The sequence below is a fragment of the Calliphora vicina genome, chromosome 3 (genome assembly GCF_958450345.1).
Source record: "Calliphora vicina chromosome 3, idCalVici1.1, whole genome shotgun sequence".
Classification (NCBI taxonomy): Eukaryota; Metazoa; Arthropoda; class Insecta; order Diptera; family Calliphoridae; genus Calliphora; species Calliphora vicina.
In genome coordinates this window covers 94,348,501-94,364,599 of record NC_088782.1, presented here as the reverse complement: position 1 = coordinate 94,364,599, position 16,099 = coordinate 94,348,501, and the positions used below count along the sequence as shown (strand labels likewise).

Genomic DNA, 16,099 nt, shown 5'->3' with positions numbered 1-16,099 from the left:
TTAAAAAAAACTTACTTGCAAAATAGACAAAGATCAGGTTATTGGCAAAGGTTCTAACCAATTAATTCTGAACTCAGTTTCTAAAATAAAAAAATTATATATATTTTAACCATTCCAAATCCATTATGAAGTAATTCATGAACTTAATTACTTAGTACTTTAAGCGAATTGTATTCATTCCTTTAGAAATTCTTTGTTTATAGAATTTAATGAAGTAAGCTCAAATTAAAATAATTAATTCGAAGCCCTAGGTATAGCTTGATCCAGGAATAAATTGAATAGACATACGCCATTTTGAAGAGTAGATATCTGTTATTTATTCCCACTTAGTTATTGAACATTGCAGTGTAAACAGCAAAGTTGTTTTGCTTCGAAAATATCGAATTTTGTACCAACAAAGCGTCATATGCGGGAAGTTTTGCTTTACTTTGAACAAAAGTGTCGCTGCAGCACATCGATTGCTCACCAAAGCTTATGGTGAATATGTTCCATATGTTTCAACGTGGTGATTTTGACATGAAAGACAAAGATCTCCCAGGTCAGCCAAAAAAGTTTGAAGACCAAGAATTGGAGGCATTAATCCATGAAGACTGTTGTAAAAATCAACAAGAGCTTGCAAAATCATTGGGAGCTACTCAAGAAGTACTTTCAAAATGTTAGCGAGCAGCAGGATTCGTAATAAAACAGAGAAATTGGGTAACATACGAATTGAAGCTGAGAGACCTTGAAAAATTTAAATTTTGCATGCCCGATATGATGCTTGAACGCTATAAAAGAATCATTACTTGCAATGGAAAATGGATCCATTACCGTAACCTAAAGCGTAAGAAATCGTATATGACCTGCCAACCAGACGAATTCATGGCCCTAAGGTAATTCTCTGTATTTGGTGGTAGCAAAAGAGTCCTATATCTGACCAGACCATCACAGGGCAACTGTACCGAATACAACTGATTCGTTTAAAGAGAGCATTAGCCGAAAAACGCCCAGAATATGCGGACAGAAATGAAACCGTAATATTCCATTATGACAACGCTAGGTCATATATTGCAATATCTGTTGAAATCTATTTAGAATGAAGTGATTGGGTAGTTTTGCCTCACCTGCTTTATAGACATGACCGTGCACCGCCCCACTACTATTTGTTTCCATCGATGCTAAACGCTATCTCTGGGATAAGCTTCACTTCAGAACAGATTTGCCGAAACAATCAATATTTGAGATTGTATTTAAACTTTAGTTTATGTCTGGATTACTAAGTCATAAATATAGACAATATTGATATCTAATGATAGATATTTCAAAGTCCGTTGCAACGACATACATATATAAGGACTTATTAAGTTGGACATACAATGGATCAAAATCGGGAAAAATAATTTTTAATCAGAATTTTTTTCACCAAAAAAAATTTTTTTTGTCATACATTTTTTTCACTAATAAATTAAAAAAAAACAATTTTGAAAAAATTAAAAAAATATTTAAAATTTTTATTTTAAAGTATAATTTTGTCACATCCGAATATAGCTCTCGTACTTGTTTGTTTTATAAATTTGTTTTGTTATGGATTTTGTTGTTTTTAAATGCAAATGATTTTAATATTAAAAATCAAAGTAAAAATTTAATTTGTTCCAACAAAACTCTAAATGAGAACTCTAATTCGAAAATATAAAATGTGCAACCTTTAAGCATTTTCCAATATTGCAAAATATTTATCACCCTCATATACAGGCAAAGATCGGGGTTTCAGTTCAACGAAAAGGCCGTGCTCTTTTTGCACTTAAATTTCAGTCTTAGCGTTAAAATATTCCGAGAAGAATTTTGAGAAATTCCAAATCAAAAACATATTTATACATATCCGTATAACAAGGGTTTGGTATAATTTTATTTTATTATTTGTTTTTTATTTTTTTGTTTTCTTCGTTAAATTTTCAATTTGTTTAAGTAAATTGTTCAAGGCGCGTCTTTGACTTGAAATGTTTACAAAATTTGGTACGAAAATAAAATTGAATTTTAAATTTTTTTCTCTTTTTTTTTGTTAATTTTTTTCTTTTACTTTTCAGTTTGTTGTATTTGTTTGTTCGTTCGTTTGCTTGTCCGTCCGTCTGTCTGTCTGTATGTTTGTTTTGATAACTTTTTTATGGGTTGTTTAAACAATATTTAAATTTACACTACATACTCGTAAATGGCCTGTTACCTCCACCTTGGTGGAGACAATATATATTTTATTATTATTATTTTTTTAATATTTTCACTTCTTCGTTTATTTAACTCTGCTGTTGTTTTTCTGTATGTAAGTTTATTATTTATTTACTTTATTTCGATTTCAATATTAATAATTGAATGCAAATAATAAATTTCTGTTTACAGTTGGTAATAATAAAATAAAGTGTTAAAATTTTGGATCAACAAAAAAAAAAACAAAAAACATAAATCCATAAATAAATATAAAATTTGTTTCTATTTTATGTTAAAAGAAAATAATTTCATTATTTATTTGTATATGTGTTCCATGTTTTTGTATTTTGAACAAAAAAAAAAAAATAGTTTCAAATTTGCATAAAATATTCTCTACAACAATTTATGTTCACACAAATTATGCAAATTTAATAAATATCGATTCTATATTAAATTTAGTTGTTTTTCATCAATAGTTTTTTGCATTTATTTTTCACAAAGCTTCATTATTTAAATTGTGTTTTTATTAAAATTATATTGGGTGTATGACTTAAAAATGGGAGATTTACAAAAGATAGAGTATCTTTTGAAGGAGGTTATATGTATATACCTTCATGAGAAGGGTATATATAAGTTTGTCATTCCGTTTGTAATTTTCAGAATACAATTTTCCGACCCTATATAGTAAATATATTCTGGATCCTTATAGATAACAGAGTCGATTAAGTCATGTCCGTCTGTCTGTTGAAATCAATTTTATGAAGACCCCAGATATCTTTGGGATCCAAATCTTCAATAGTTCTGTCAGACATGCTTTCGATAAGTTTCGTATTTAAAATCAGCAAAATTGGTCCACAAATGGCTGAGATATGAGGAAAAAACCAGGACAACCTCGATTTTTGATCTATTTTTGACCTACATATATCTGGATTACTAAGTCATTAATATAGACAATATGGATATTTAATGATAGATATTCAAATATTTTTTTTTTGATTCCAAAAGTCTAATTTTTTACCCACAAAGCGTCATATGCGGGAAGTTTAGCTTTACTTCTTTAATTTGGAAAAATAAAATGCACCTGAAGTACATATATCGATTGCTCACCAAAGCTTATGGTGAATGTGTTCCATAGATTGATTTTGACACGGAAGACAAAAATCGTCCAGGCCAAAAAAGTTTGAAGACCAAGAATTAGAAGCATTACACCATGAAGATTGAACGCTATAAAAGAAAAGTATTTTTGCACCGAATCATTACTTGCGATGAAAAATGGATCCAGTATAATAACCTGATGCGTAAGAGATCGTATGTGAAGCCCGGTTAATCAGCCGAATCGTCACCAAAGCCAAATATCTATTGTAATTCTCTGTATTTGTTGGGAGCAAAAGGGTCCTATCTATTATGAGCTGCTGAAATATAAACAGACCAACAACCGATTTGCTTGAGGCGAGCATTGGCCAAAAAACGCACAGACGCGGCCAGACATGAAACAGTAATATTCTATCATGACAACGATCGGCCACATGTTGCAATACCCGTTAAAAACTATTTAGAATGAAGTGGTTGGGAAGTTTTGCCTAACCCGCTTTTTAGACCAGACTGTGCTTTATTCGACTACTATTTGTTTCGATCGATGCAGAACGCTCCCTCTGGAACACGCTACGCTTCCGATATTGGCGTGATGATGATCAGTTCTTTTGGCTCGAAATCTGAATGTTGCCAGAAAAATGGGGAAAATTTCATAGCTAACAATGGTCAATACATTGAATAAATTCTTATTAAAAATTTTAACAAAACCCCCATTTTTAAGTCATACCCCCAATAGTGAGCGTTTAAAGCTACAACAATGAAATTGCATTGTTTTCAAAATGTTTAGATACAGTATAAACTGAGAAATATCAAAATAGACTCACCTAATGGTTTCGTGTTACAATATTTATTTGTTTTTTTTTTTCATAGAAAGTTCCATCAATTTATTACGGATAGTGTTGGCATTTTGATAAATTAATCAATTAAAAAAAAATACAAATTAACATAATTTTAACAAGATTGTTAATGATTAGGCGCCTTGCTTCTTCAAAATCAGTTCGTTCTATAACCACCAAAGATAGCGGGCATATTTATTTCAACACTACGTTTGTAACATAACTATATAGATGTTGGTGCAAATGAGCAATTAAGGAATAATCATATCGGTTAATGAGGCTAAGAGTTTTCCACTTCATAGTTCGACAGAATCCAAACATTTTGGAAAAAAATCTGTCATATCTAACTGGCTGTACCGATTCTAAAATCTACAACCCTAAATGATTCAGCAGTACTGGATATTAATTTCACCTAATATTTTTGAATATATTTATAAGTGTTGTTTAGATCTGATGCAATATTTGGTTGTTTATTTATACGAATATTATTGTAATTTAATCATTTTTCGCAAATGTGTGAATAAAAAATTTGTTTATTACAAGCAATATTATTATTATTTTTTTATCAACATTGTGATATCTTTTTAATTTTTTTCTCTTTTTTTTGTGTCTTTTGAAATTTATGCATGAAAACAATGCATGTATTTGTGGATTTATTTGTTTATTATTCGTAGATAATTATTATTAATATATTATAAATATTTATTTTTTAAATTGATAAATATTATTGTGACTGGTGTTTGTTTACAAAAAAATATTTGTATACATATTTATTTGATTTGAAGTTTATTAATGCCATAAAATTGTTTTTCTTATTTATGTGTACAAGTATTTATTGCTGGTGAATAAATGTAATTGTACTTGAAATTAAATTAAGTGCGTATTATTACAGAGCAGTATATTTTTAACCAAAAAAAAAAATTAATTCCAAATTGTTGTAAAATAGCTACATTTAGAGCTAGTTTCTGTGATAAAGATAATCTAAAGATTTTGTCTACTTTCCAATAATGTACACAGAAAGAAAAAAGCACTTCTAAATTTAAGTTTATTTTACTCAAATTTAGCCAGAAGTGTACTTAAAAATTTAAGTACGATTCATACTCATTTGTACTTAGAATAAGTATAAACGGGATTGATTTCAAAAATCAAGCGGAAATTTTCTTAAAACAAGAACGAAATTCTTGAATTAAGTAAGAAAATCTTGTTTTAAGTACAAGTGAGAAGTTAAATCAAGTAGTTAATTCTTAAACAGTGTTGCCAGACAAAGTTTATCTTATGTCCCCAATCTGAAAGTCGATGTCCCCAAAAAATCCCCATTTCAAAATTGAAATCCCCAATTTTGTCACCATAAAAAAAATTAAATTATATTGTTAATACTAAATTTTACTATGTTGAGTTTAACAAACTAAAGTTGCAATCTGGCATAATAACATACGACAAGCATTTTTACATCTATTTACCTCATTGTCAGTTTTCAAAATGTTGATTCATCGATTTTGGAACAAGTTGTTTGGAAGATGTCATTTTACTTTGAAACCTGCCAAAGAATTCTTGATGTTTATCCGATTTTTGTATGAATTAGTTTTTATAACTCCTTGAGAAATCAAGAGCTTTATAATATTCGATTTTTTATTCCAGAAAAAGAAATTATATTTTGTAAAAAATGGACAAAATAAGCCATAATTTCACCGCATCGGAAGTGGAATCCATTTAAATATAATTTAAAAAAAGCATTGAAAAACTCATTGTCGTATTAAAATAGAACTTAAAGATAACACTCTGCTGCAAAATAAAACTTTTTGTCAGAACTTGAAAAGCGACCCAATGGTGGTTGTAGGCCTAGGTGAGGGAATACTAAAACCGTTTTCAAAGATTTTGAAACTTCCTCAAAATTTTGAGTTATTTTGAAAAAAAACTGTTTTAAGTAGTACTTAGTACCTCTAACTCACACATTTTGCATATTTTTTTCGTCGTTTTTCAAATTCAATTTTTTTTTTCTATGAAAACCTATTTTTTACACAGTGTTTTAAGACAATAGAATATACAGAAATAAACATTACTTGTCGAAATCGGTTTATATTTGCAAAAGTTATTAAACTTTTTCGAAAAAATTTCCAAAGAAGGGTATATTGAGTTAGAGCTGATGTTTGCAACGTGCAAAAATATTGTCCCAATACCCACCTTAAAGTATACCAATATGTTCTGGATCACTTTCTGAGTCGATTTTGCGATGTCCGTCTGTCCATGTAAACCTTGTAATCAAACTACAGATCGCCATTTCAAAGATAATTTGGTAGAAGCTCTTGTATTGTCCCAAGGACGAAGCCTATGGAATTTGATTAGAATGGGTACATCATTTCTCATAGCCCCCATACGATTGCCCTATCTGAAAATAGTTAAGCTGTCATAAATATCTTAGTTATATAGATATAAAAAACAAATTCAGCAAAAATAAATTTTATATATGCCGAACCTGCCTCACCAAATTTACCATATAATGCCCACTTCCGAAAATCATTTTAATGAGTATAGATTTCTTAAAAATATTTCAAACTCAAATAAAATTCAACACAAATAGTTTTCATATACATATACAGAAGACATGTTAAGAACTAAATTTTCTTTATACATTGCAATAAAAATGTATATCAATGCATTGGTATAAGCTTTCATATCAAAATAAGTATTGAAATGCTATTAAAATCAAATTTTGTTTTTTTTTAGATATTCTTAACAAAAACAATACTTATAACTTACAAATGTATCAAAAGATGCACGGTATTTTAAAACGTAATCAGTTTTCTTTCCAAACCCGTTGAAAAATATAAAGTCGGACAAAAACTGACTAAAGCTGGCCCACACGGAATGATTTGTTCGCCTGATTTGTGATTGAAAATTTTCAATTACTTGTGATTTTTATCGCGCACATCCCCATTAACAAGTAACAAGATGTCGAACACGACCAAATCATAATCACAAATCAACCGTGTGTGGCCAGCTTAAGTTACAGGTCGACGATAAGTTGAAGAACATCATTGAAAAATTTTTTTTTTGAATAAATTCTGAATTTGAGGATGTTTTTGAAATTTTTTTCACTTTCGCACAGTGTAATTAACATTTAAATACGAAGTCAAAAATTGGCTCCTAGAGAATGATTCAGCTTTCTGTGTTTAGCAAGAATTTAAAACAATTTAATATCTGTGAACTTTTGATGAAATCCTTTTTTAATTTTTTTATTATCAAAATAGTTCCTGGAAACGAAAAATCTAAAATTTTTGTGTTTTTCATCAAATTCTGAAGAAATGAAAGAAATAAAATATGATTATTTAAACAAAATATAAAACCAAATAGATTAGAAATTGAAATGTTTGTCAATAAATAGCTCTTCTGCTTTATTACTAGGCCAAGTACTCTACATTGTGAATACCGCTAATGTCTAAAAATGTAAAATCCCCAAAAATGGATGTAAATCCCCAAATTTTGTTAAAATCCCCAAATCCCTCCCCACGAAATTCTGTCCCCAAAAAAATCTTGAAATCCCCAAATTGGGGACAAATCCCCACATCTGGCTACACTGTTCTTAAACTTCAAATTAAGAGTAAGATAACTTAAAATAAGAAAAAAATTCTTATATTGATCCATAATAGAAAAAGAGCGGTATAAAATTTACTCTCTGAGCTGTTCTCAAAGTAATTTTCTACTCGCGCTGTCGGTTAGTTACATGAATAAACAAGCAATTTCATCAGTCTGTATTGTGCATTCCGTGTTCCGTGTTGTTCTCTATAATTTTCGGTCTTTTGTGTTTTTTTGTGTTGTGTGAAAAAAATATGAGTGAAGCAGAAGTGGTTCCGGACAAAGAAGACACCCTCCTGCTCCAGCTTCTCCAGGAGTTTCATCAGCCCAGTGTTTATGGGTATTTAAAAGGTAAGTCTATAATTTATTTATTATTGTGATTTATTTTTAAATAATACAGTTATTCTATTTATAAAACATAATACAGCAAGTCAATCGAAAACTTTGGATAAGTTTCTTTTTACATGTTTTCTTTTGGTTTACTATATTATGTTTTATAAATAGACTGTTGAATTTGCAACAAATTCTTTAAAAACAAAATAACGGTACAACGTGGTATGTACGTACAAATTTATTAGTTGCGCATATCGTTTAAAAACAGGTTTTTTAAGCCGCAAACAACAAAATTTGCACTTGTAAACAAATAATACAAGCATTTTGTTCTTAGTTTAAGAATTCTCGTGCTTGATGTTTGTGTGTCTATAATATAGACTCTATATTATAGGCACACAAACATCTATATATGTATTGACATGTGCACAATTTGTTGTTTGCGTCGTTGTGTGTATTAGTATAAATAACTGCGTTTTGTCCATGAACTGATAGTATTTTTGTACCACAAATGAAAAATATGTTTCTTATTGCAAAAATACAAGTACAGTCAATTAGAAAAAATATAAAAATAACTATACGATATTAATGATTTATCCTCATATTAATAAATAATTTTTAAATTTAACAAAGTTTTATAAAACGAATTTTGTATAGAATTATTGTTTTATAAACCTTTGAAAATTGTTTATGAATATGGGGGTAAATCTTTAATATCGTATAGTTAATATTATAAATGAATTTATAAATAATTTTCATATTATATCATTTGTTTGTACATTTTTAGCTTCTCAGGTAACATACAACAGCTTGCAATGGTGAAAACATTAAGGAAGCAACACCTCCTCTTGGTCTTCGAATCGAATTTAGGAAGAAGCTTTTAAGTGGACAAAATTCAGGTAAGAATTTAATAATACAGATTTTTGCAAATATAATTTAACAAATCTTAATCTATAGTTTGGAGCCAATGACTACACAATTTCTGTTGAATCCAAAGTTGACAACTGGCTAATTGAAGAAGATGACTTCCGTGGCAAACGAGTTTTAAGCAAGGTTTTTACCTTGCTTAAAACTCGTTTGCCACGTTTGCCATTGTTAAATTGTATTAAATTTAAATTAAAAACAAAAAACAAAATAAAATTTATTAAAAATAAAAAATAATGTGTTTTTCTTAAATCAATCTTAGTTTGGCTTACATCAAGTACGAATTCGGGCTTAAAACAATCCTATTTTTATTATAATTTTAATATTATAATTTGATTTTATTATATCAAGTATGAATTCGTGCTTAAATCTAGTTCAGAATTCTTGAAACAAGCTTATTTTGCGATTAATTCAATCTCGGACATACTTAAATCAATCCGATTTTTGGATTATATCAAGTACGAATTCGTGCTTAAATCTAGTTTAGAATTCTTGAATCAAGCTCATTTTAAGATTAATTCAATCTCGGCCGTACTTAGAGAGATCTAAAATTAAGATTTTTGGGCTTGATGAATCCGAACTTGAATCAAGTATTATGTACTCGGTTTAAGAAAATCCGTACTTACCCTACTATTGACACCGCTCCGGATTGATTTAAGTACGGATTACTCAATTTTTTTTATGAGTGTATATAAATTTTGACAATTAACATATTCATGGAATACTTTTTTGAAAAATATGACAAAAAATGCTTTTTAATGATAAAAATAGATAAAAATTTTTCAAATTTAAATAAAATTTTTATTTCTGAATATTTTGTAATGAAATTTTACAAATTACAAAATGAAAACAAATTTGTAATCAGGAATCCCGCAATTCCCAAAAAAGTATTGAAAAATGGAATTTTTTCGTTTTTTGGCTATAATATCCATACTAGGGGCGGGGTTATCGGAACCCTTTCCAAATAATTAAGAACATATTGGGCCATCTAAAATAGATTATTATAATTTGATATCGACTATGCGATTTGAGAATTTTTGTTCTAAATTTGAATATTACATAAAAAATAGGCATTTTTGAATGGACCTGGTCCCCTCGGTATCAAAAATTATAATTTATTTTTTCACTTAAAATATTTGATGTAAAGTTAGCTTTTCAAAAAGTACAAATTCATTATACATCCTCTTAGAAATTTTTTAGATAACTTAAAAAGAATAAAATTACTTTTTTCCCCAAAAAATAGCGAAAAATCGCCTTTTTTATTTTTTAAAATTAAAATGCATGTAATTTTTTATTTGATATATACATCTGTTGTTAATCCTATAAAAAAGTGGAGAAAATCGGGAAATATTTGAAACCGCGGTCATCAAAAAACTGGAGTAGGGTGGGTAAAAATGTTGAAAATTTAATTTTCAAATGCGAATATCTCCTAAGCTATAAAAGATAATTGATAGTTACGATGAGGTCTTATGTAGTGCTCGATGAGAAGATTCTATATAAGTTTTTTCGGAACACAAACGAAGAAAAATTATAATTTTTAAAATTCAACATACCCGAGGTGTCATACTATAGGGACCCCTGGTCCCGCTCGTGGTGGGGTCATGAGGCCCGAGTTCAAAACTTAAACTCGACAACACTTCCTCTTTGCGCATGTGAAATTTCGTGTAAATTGGACTAAGGGTTTGGAAATTACAGATTTATTTCCTTCTTTTTTTTTCTCATACCACTTTGCAGCGCACAGAGGGATTTTGATTTCAAAAAGTCAATTTTTCAAATGTTGCAGTTTTGTAGAGAAATGTTTAAAGATGAAATGTACACTTATAGTTTTAAGAAAAATTTGATTTTATTTTTAAAAAATTGAAGTAAAGTCCATGCAAGGGTGCTAAACAAAAATTTACTTATATTTTCACGCAATTCAGTGGTTTATATATGTATAATTTTCCTTTAACATATTTGAAAAATATAACATTTCTCCATAAATAAAAAAAAAATGATGGGGATATCATAAACCGTTAAGAAGATATGCCCAAATCTATAAGTCTCTAAAAATTATTTTATTTTTGATTTTAAATGGAGAAAAAAAATGTAGCCCCACTTTCCCCAAGCTGTTTTTTTAATAAAATGAAAGTTGGGAGTGTCTTTTTTCGATTAAAGGAAAAAATTGTTTTTGGAAGTTTTCGGAACAGGATGAAAACTTAAAATTTTTTGTCGAATAATAAACGAAATATCAAAAAAATTCTTATCTATGTATGATTTTCGTGGGCGGTGGGCATGGCCGATTTTATTGAAACTCGGCATGCGTTCTTCTTTTGTTTCAAGAAATATATGTACCAAATTTCTGGACTTTTACTTGGATATTGTATGAGCAGTGGGCGTTGGGCGTTGGGCGTGGTCGATTTTGATAAAATTTTATTTTTTTCTTAATTTAGTACATATAATTCTCGGTTCCAAATTTCAATGTTCTACGACCAGTCCTTATAATTTTTATACAAAAATGTATTGCATTTGGATTGCATGGGCGGTATGCGGTGGGCATGGCCGATTTTATTGAAACTCGGTATACGTTCTTCTTTAGTTTCTGAAAATATATGTACCAAATTTCTAGACTTTTACTTGGATAGGAAAAATTTTATGCGAAAAAATCCATTTGGATTGTATGGGCAGTGGGCGTTGTCGATTTTGATAAAATTTTAGTTTTTTCTTAGTTTGGTCTGTGCCAAATTTCTGCGCTCTACGACCACTCCTTATAATTTTTGCCAAAAAATGTATGAAGCCATCCATCTGTGCAGCGTGTTAAGCTACGATTAACTGACAAGTAAGAAACCAGCTCTTAAAAACAAATCTTTATTGAATATTAACGAAATGAAATTTAAAACTAATGTACCGGTCATTAAAATGAATTTGAATGAACCTGGTAGAAGGCAAAAATATTAAACTTGTTGAACTTTAAAAGTTTAGCATTTTATCGCGCTGTAATGTTTTGTATTTAAGATGTCTTTAAATATCTTACAACAAAACATTAAAACCATTCATTGTAAACTATTAGAAATAACTTTACCACCCAATTGCGAAACCACAATTAGTTGAAAATAAATATAAACAAATATCCATATGTTGGCACTTTACAAATACAAAACATATATATTATACTCGTTTATAAGGAGAAAAATATATCTTAACAATATTTTTAGTATTCTGTGTTGTAAAGTAGTTCACATCTGTAAGCCATATGTTTGTTTCGTACAACATCATTCATTTAGATTTCAGATTTATTTAGAACTTGTTCATTTAGAATAGAAATACCGAAAAATTTAATAAATTATTGCCTTCACGATAGCACAACAAGTAGGAAAAATTGTTTGAATATGTAGCAAGATAAAGGCATGCACTTTTTAATAGTTGCGATCATTAAGATTAAGAAAGGACGGGCGTAAGAACTGCTGTGAAATCCATTTAACCAGATAGTAAATATATGCATTTGATATTGAATTTATAATTCCTACAAATAAACTGTCCCTGGCATTAGAAATTAATTGTAAATGAAATTTTTGCAAAAAGTAATTTCTGTGAAAACAATGAAATGACAAGGATTTGACATTAATAAAAATCACTCTCTGATCCACTATTAATTTTTACTGAAATGTGGATTAAATAGTGGATGCGGTCGTTAAGTAAGTTATAATAACTAATTTGATTTAACCCTCAAATGCCCAAGCATACCCAAGGCACTCATCGCAAAAAATGACAATAAATGCAAATATAACTGATTTTGCATTTCAAAAACTCATGTAACAGTTGCTTAAAAACGCACTTAAATTATTTTAAAAAGCTTTCAAAGTTTTTGAAATGAAATATCAGTTATATTTTCATTTATTGGCATTTTGCGATGTGTGCCCTGAGGCATGCTTAAGCATTAAGCATTTGGACATTATATTAAAATAGGACATGTCATATTATTGTAAAAAAATTAACTTGATTGGACAGTTCAGAAGTTTATATCTTCCTGCACAGATACTGTATAACAAGGTGAATTTATTACAGGTGACTTGAAAAAGCCAGCTCATTAGTTTTTGATCGATTATTCCACGTCGATTCAAGTAAGTCCGTAGTCGAGCTATATCCTCGTATCGGAAGCTGGAATGCTTAATCGTTGTTATTAAAATCAAAAGTGATAATTCGAAAACCGGTTTGACCACTCTAGTTCGGAAGTCTCTATTGAAACACTTTATATACTATTTAAACACTTAGTTTCAATTCCTCTCATACATCACTACTTAGTTTGTGTTTAATTATTTATGTTCGATATCAAGTAATCAAATGCTCTGTTTAAAACAGACTTAAGAACAAACATAATTGCCTACATATCTATGTATGTATGTCGTGTATTAGACTGCTACAAAAATATTAATTTGCAAATTTTCACCATAACATGTCGTAAAGTTTTTTATAATTGAAATGTTTGTTTAAAAATATTTTAAAAAATTTTAGCTTTGAAAATTCTGTAAACGAAAATTCACATTTCTTAAATACATTTTGAATTTCGGAATTGGAACTTATATTAGGATATGGACAGATATTCATAAAATTCAGTAGTTTGATTTTTGCGTAAATAAGTATAACTTATCTGTGTAAAATTTTGGTTCTGAATCGACATTAATAAGATAAGATATGGAAGCTATGACCAGTTATATGCCGATCTTTACAAAAATCTGTACGACGATTTTCATACATATATGGGGCATTTTATGTCAAGTAAAGCAACTTTTGAAATCGATGTCTTCCGATCGGAATGAAATTTAGTTTTATTGGATAGTTAGAGGGGGCAAAATTTTATATTTTGGCCAAGCAGGTATATATTATCCATGTAACTTATTACCTATTGGTCTTAGCAAAATGTGTCCCAAATAGTTTAGATAACTCTTTCTTCAATCTTTCGAAAAAAAATATTTAAAAAAAAAATAAAAAAAATTATGATATTTTTTTTTGTTCCGAAATTAAAAATCCCACTCCCATCCCACTAAGTGACAAAAAATATCTTAAAGGAATATACCTTTGTTTTGAGAAAAAAAAATTAAAAAAGGGCCCAATTCGAAAAAAATGTCGATTTTGCAAAAAAATTTAAAAAATTGTATTTCTTGAGTTACAAAATATTTATTTTGATAGATATCCCACTCGCATCCCACTAAGCGACCAAATACGTCTTCAACGAAAATATCTAAGCTTTCTTTAAAGAAAAAAAGGGCCCATTTTAAAAAAAGTTAAAAAAGTTTTTGATTTCGGAAAACAAATATTAAAAATGTATCAAAAAGTTATACGGGAATACAAAATTAATTTTTTTTTAATTAAAATTGTTTTATTTTTTTAAATATTTTTGTTCGAAAGATTGAAGAAAGAGCTATCTAAACTATTTGGGACACATTTTTCTAAGACCGATAGGTAATAAGTTACATGGATAAGAAAAACATCTGCTTGGCCAAAATTCAAATTTTGACCCCCTCTAACTCAGAGAGTTTTCGACCGATATTGTAGAAAAATTGTGTCTAAGTTACTATCCAATATAACCAACATTGGTGCATCGGAAGACATTGAGTTCAAAAGTTGGTTCCCTTGACATGAAATGCCCCATATATTTGTGTTCAACTAAAACCGAATAATGATAATTATCAGATATTTAGATATATTTATGTGATTTTCGGAAGTGGATTATGGGGATTATGGAGAAAATATTTGTATAATTGAGAAATCATGAACCGATTCTTACCATTCCACATTCTGCAGTATTTGTCCTTATATCATAGGAATGACTTGTGAACAATTTCACCTTATTATCTGCTATATATTTAAAGATAATAGTAAAATATTTTTGAAAATATCAACAGAATATATAATCACTATGTTAAAATTCCTGGAAAGACTATCGAAATATGAAATTATTAAAAAATCTTCTCGAGATAATGTAAAAGAATGTGAATGTAAAAATCTACTGTGGGTTGAGTAAGCAGTTTAAAAGCAGAGCCATCTTTTGAAAGTGAAAAAGCAAACCTGATACCTTGCATGTACCCATGTTTTAGGGTGCTTGCAAAAGCAAATGAAGATGTTTTGATCTTATTCAAGGAAATCCTTCGAAAAATCGATGGACCCAAATTCGTTGACGGGGTGTATAGGCGACGAATGAACCAAATTACGATTGCGCTGGCAGGGACATTTTAGAAGAATGATTGCAGACACTGCAGCACGAAAAGTAGGGAACATCGAGACTTTGGAGGAAAGACTATGTGAAAAAAAATGAAAAATCCTTGGAGAACCCAACTGGAAGCACGGCTCACGACATCAATGTTTTCAAATGGGCCGAAGACCAACCATAGGTTGTAGATCCATATAAGCAAATAATGACGAGGTTTCTTATTCGTCCATATAATTTTGGAGCTGTCTAATGAGTATGAATGTATCTGCAACAATACATACATATGTATGTACTTTTATAAACAAGTCTTTTAATTTATTTAAATGTATGCCTTAAATTTGTTTATCTGTATAAATCTTTATGTATGTAAAGCTGTATAAGTCTGTCTGTATATAGTACAATAAAATATGTATCTATGTATGTTTGTAAGTCATGTATAAGCCTTAATTTAAATTTGGTATAAATAAATTAACACCATAACAACTGGCAACAACCGTCCATTCGTTGTGTTGTATTATTGTATTGTTGTTTGTGTGTTTGTTTTTTTATTTGTTGTTTAGAGATAAATTAATAAATGATTCATTCAAAACTTAATGATGTTTAATGATTTTCTTCTTCATTTGTTTCTTATTCTGCCACATTTAGTACTATTCAGGGATGGAAAATGTTATACAATCGTACACTTATTATGAAAGAGAACTTATTATGAAAGAGAACAAACTCAAAAATTCCTTTAGACACAGATAGATTTTCTGCTATACTTAGCTAAAGTATATTATATAGAAAATATTATGATAACGAAAATCACTAATACATCAGTATTTTCTGTAAAAAAAATTCAGCATAACAGCATTTACATTAGAAAATAATCAGAATAACAGTATTTTTTTAAGAAATTCTTCAGTTTAACAGTATTTTCAGTATAACACTATCACATTCTATAGGAATTATTCATATAACTCTATTTTCCATAGAAAAACTT

General features: G+C 29.0%; 1 long non-coding RNA gene across 1 annotated transcript; it reads left to right on the top strand.

Moving 5' to 3' along the window:
- The first annotated feature begins 7,915 nt into the window (after positions 1–7,915).
- LOC135954396 (uncharacterized) lies at positions 7,916–9,042 on the top strand. Its single transcript, XR_010576255.1, has 3 exons — positions 7,916–8,030; positions 8,797–8,908; positions 8,967–9,042. It is a non-coding gene; the product is annotated as an uncharacterized LOC135954396 (long non-coding RNA).
- The last annotated feature ends 7,057 nt before the right edge of the window (positions 9,043–16,099 follow it).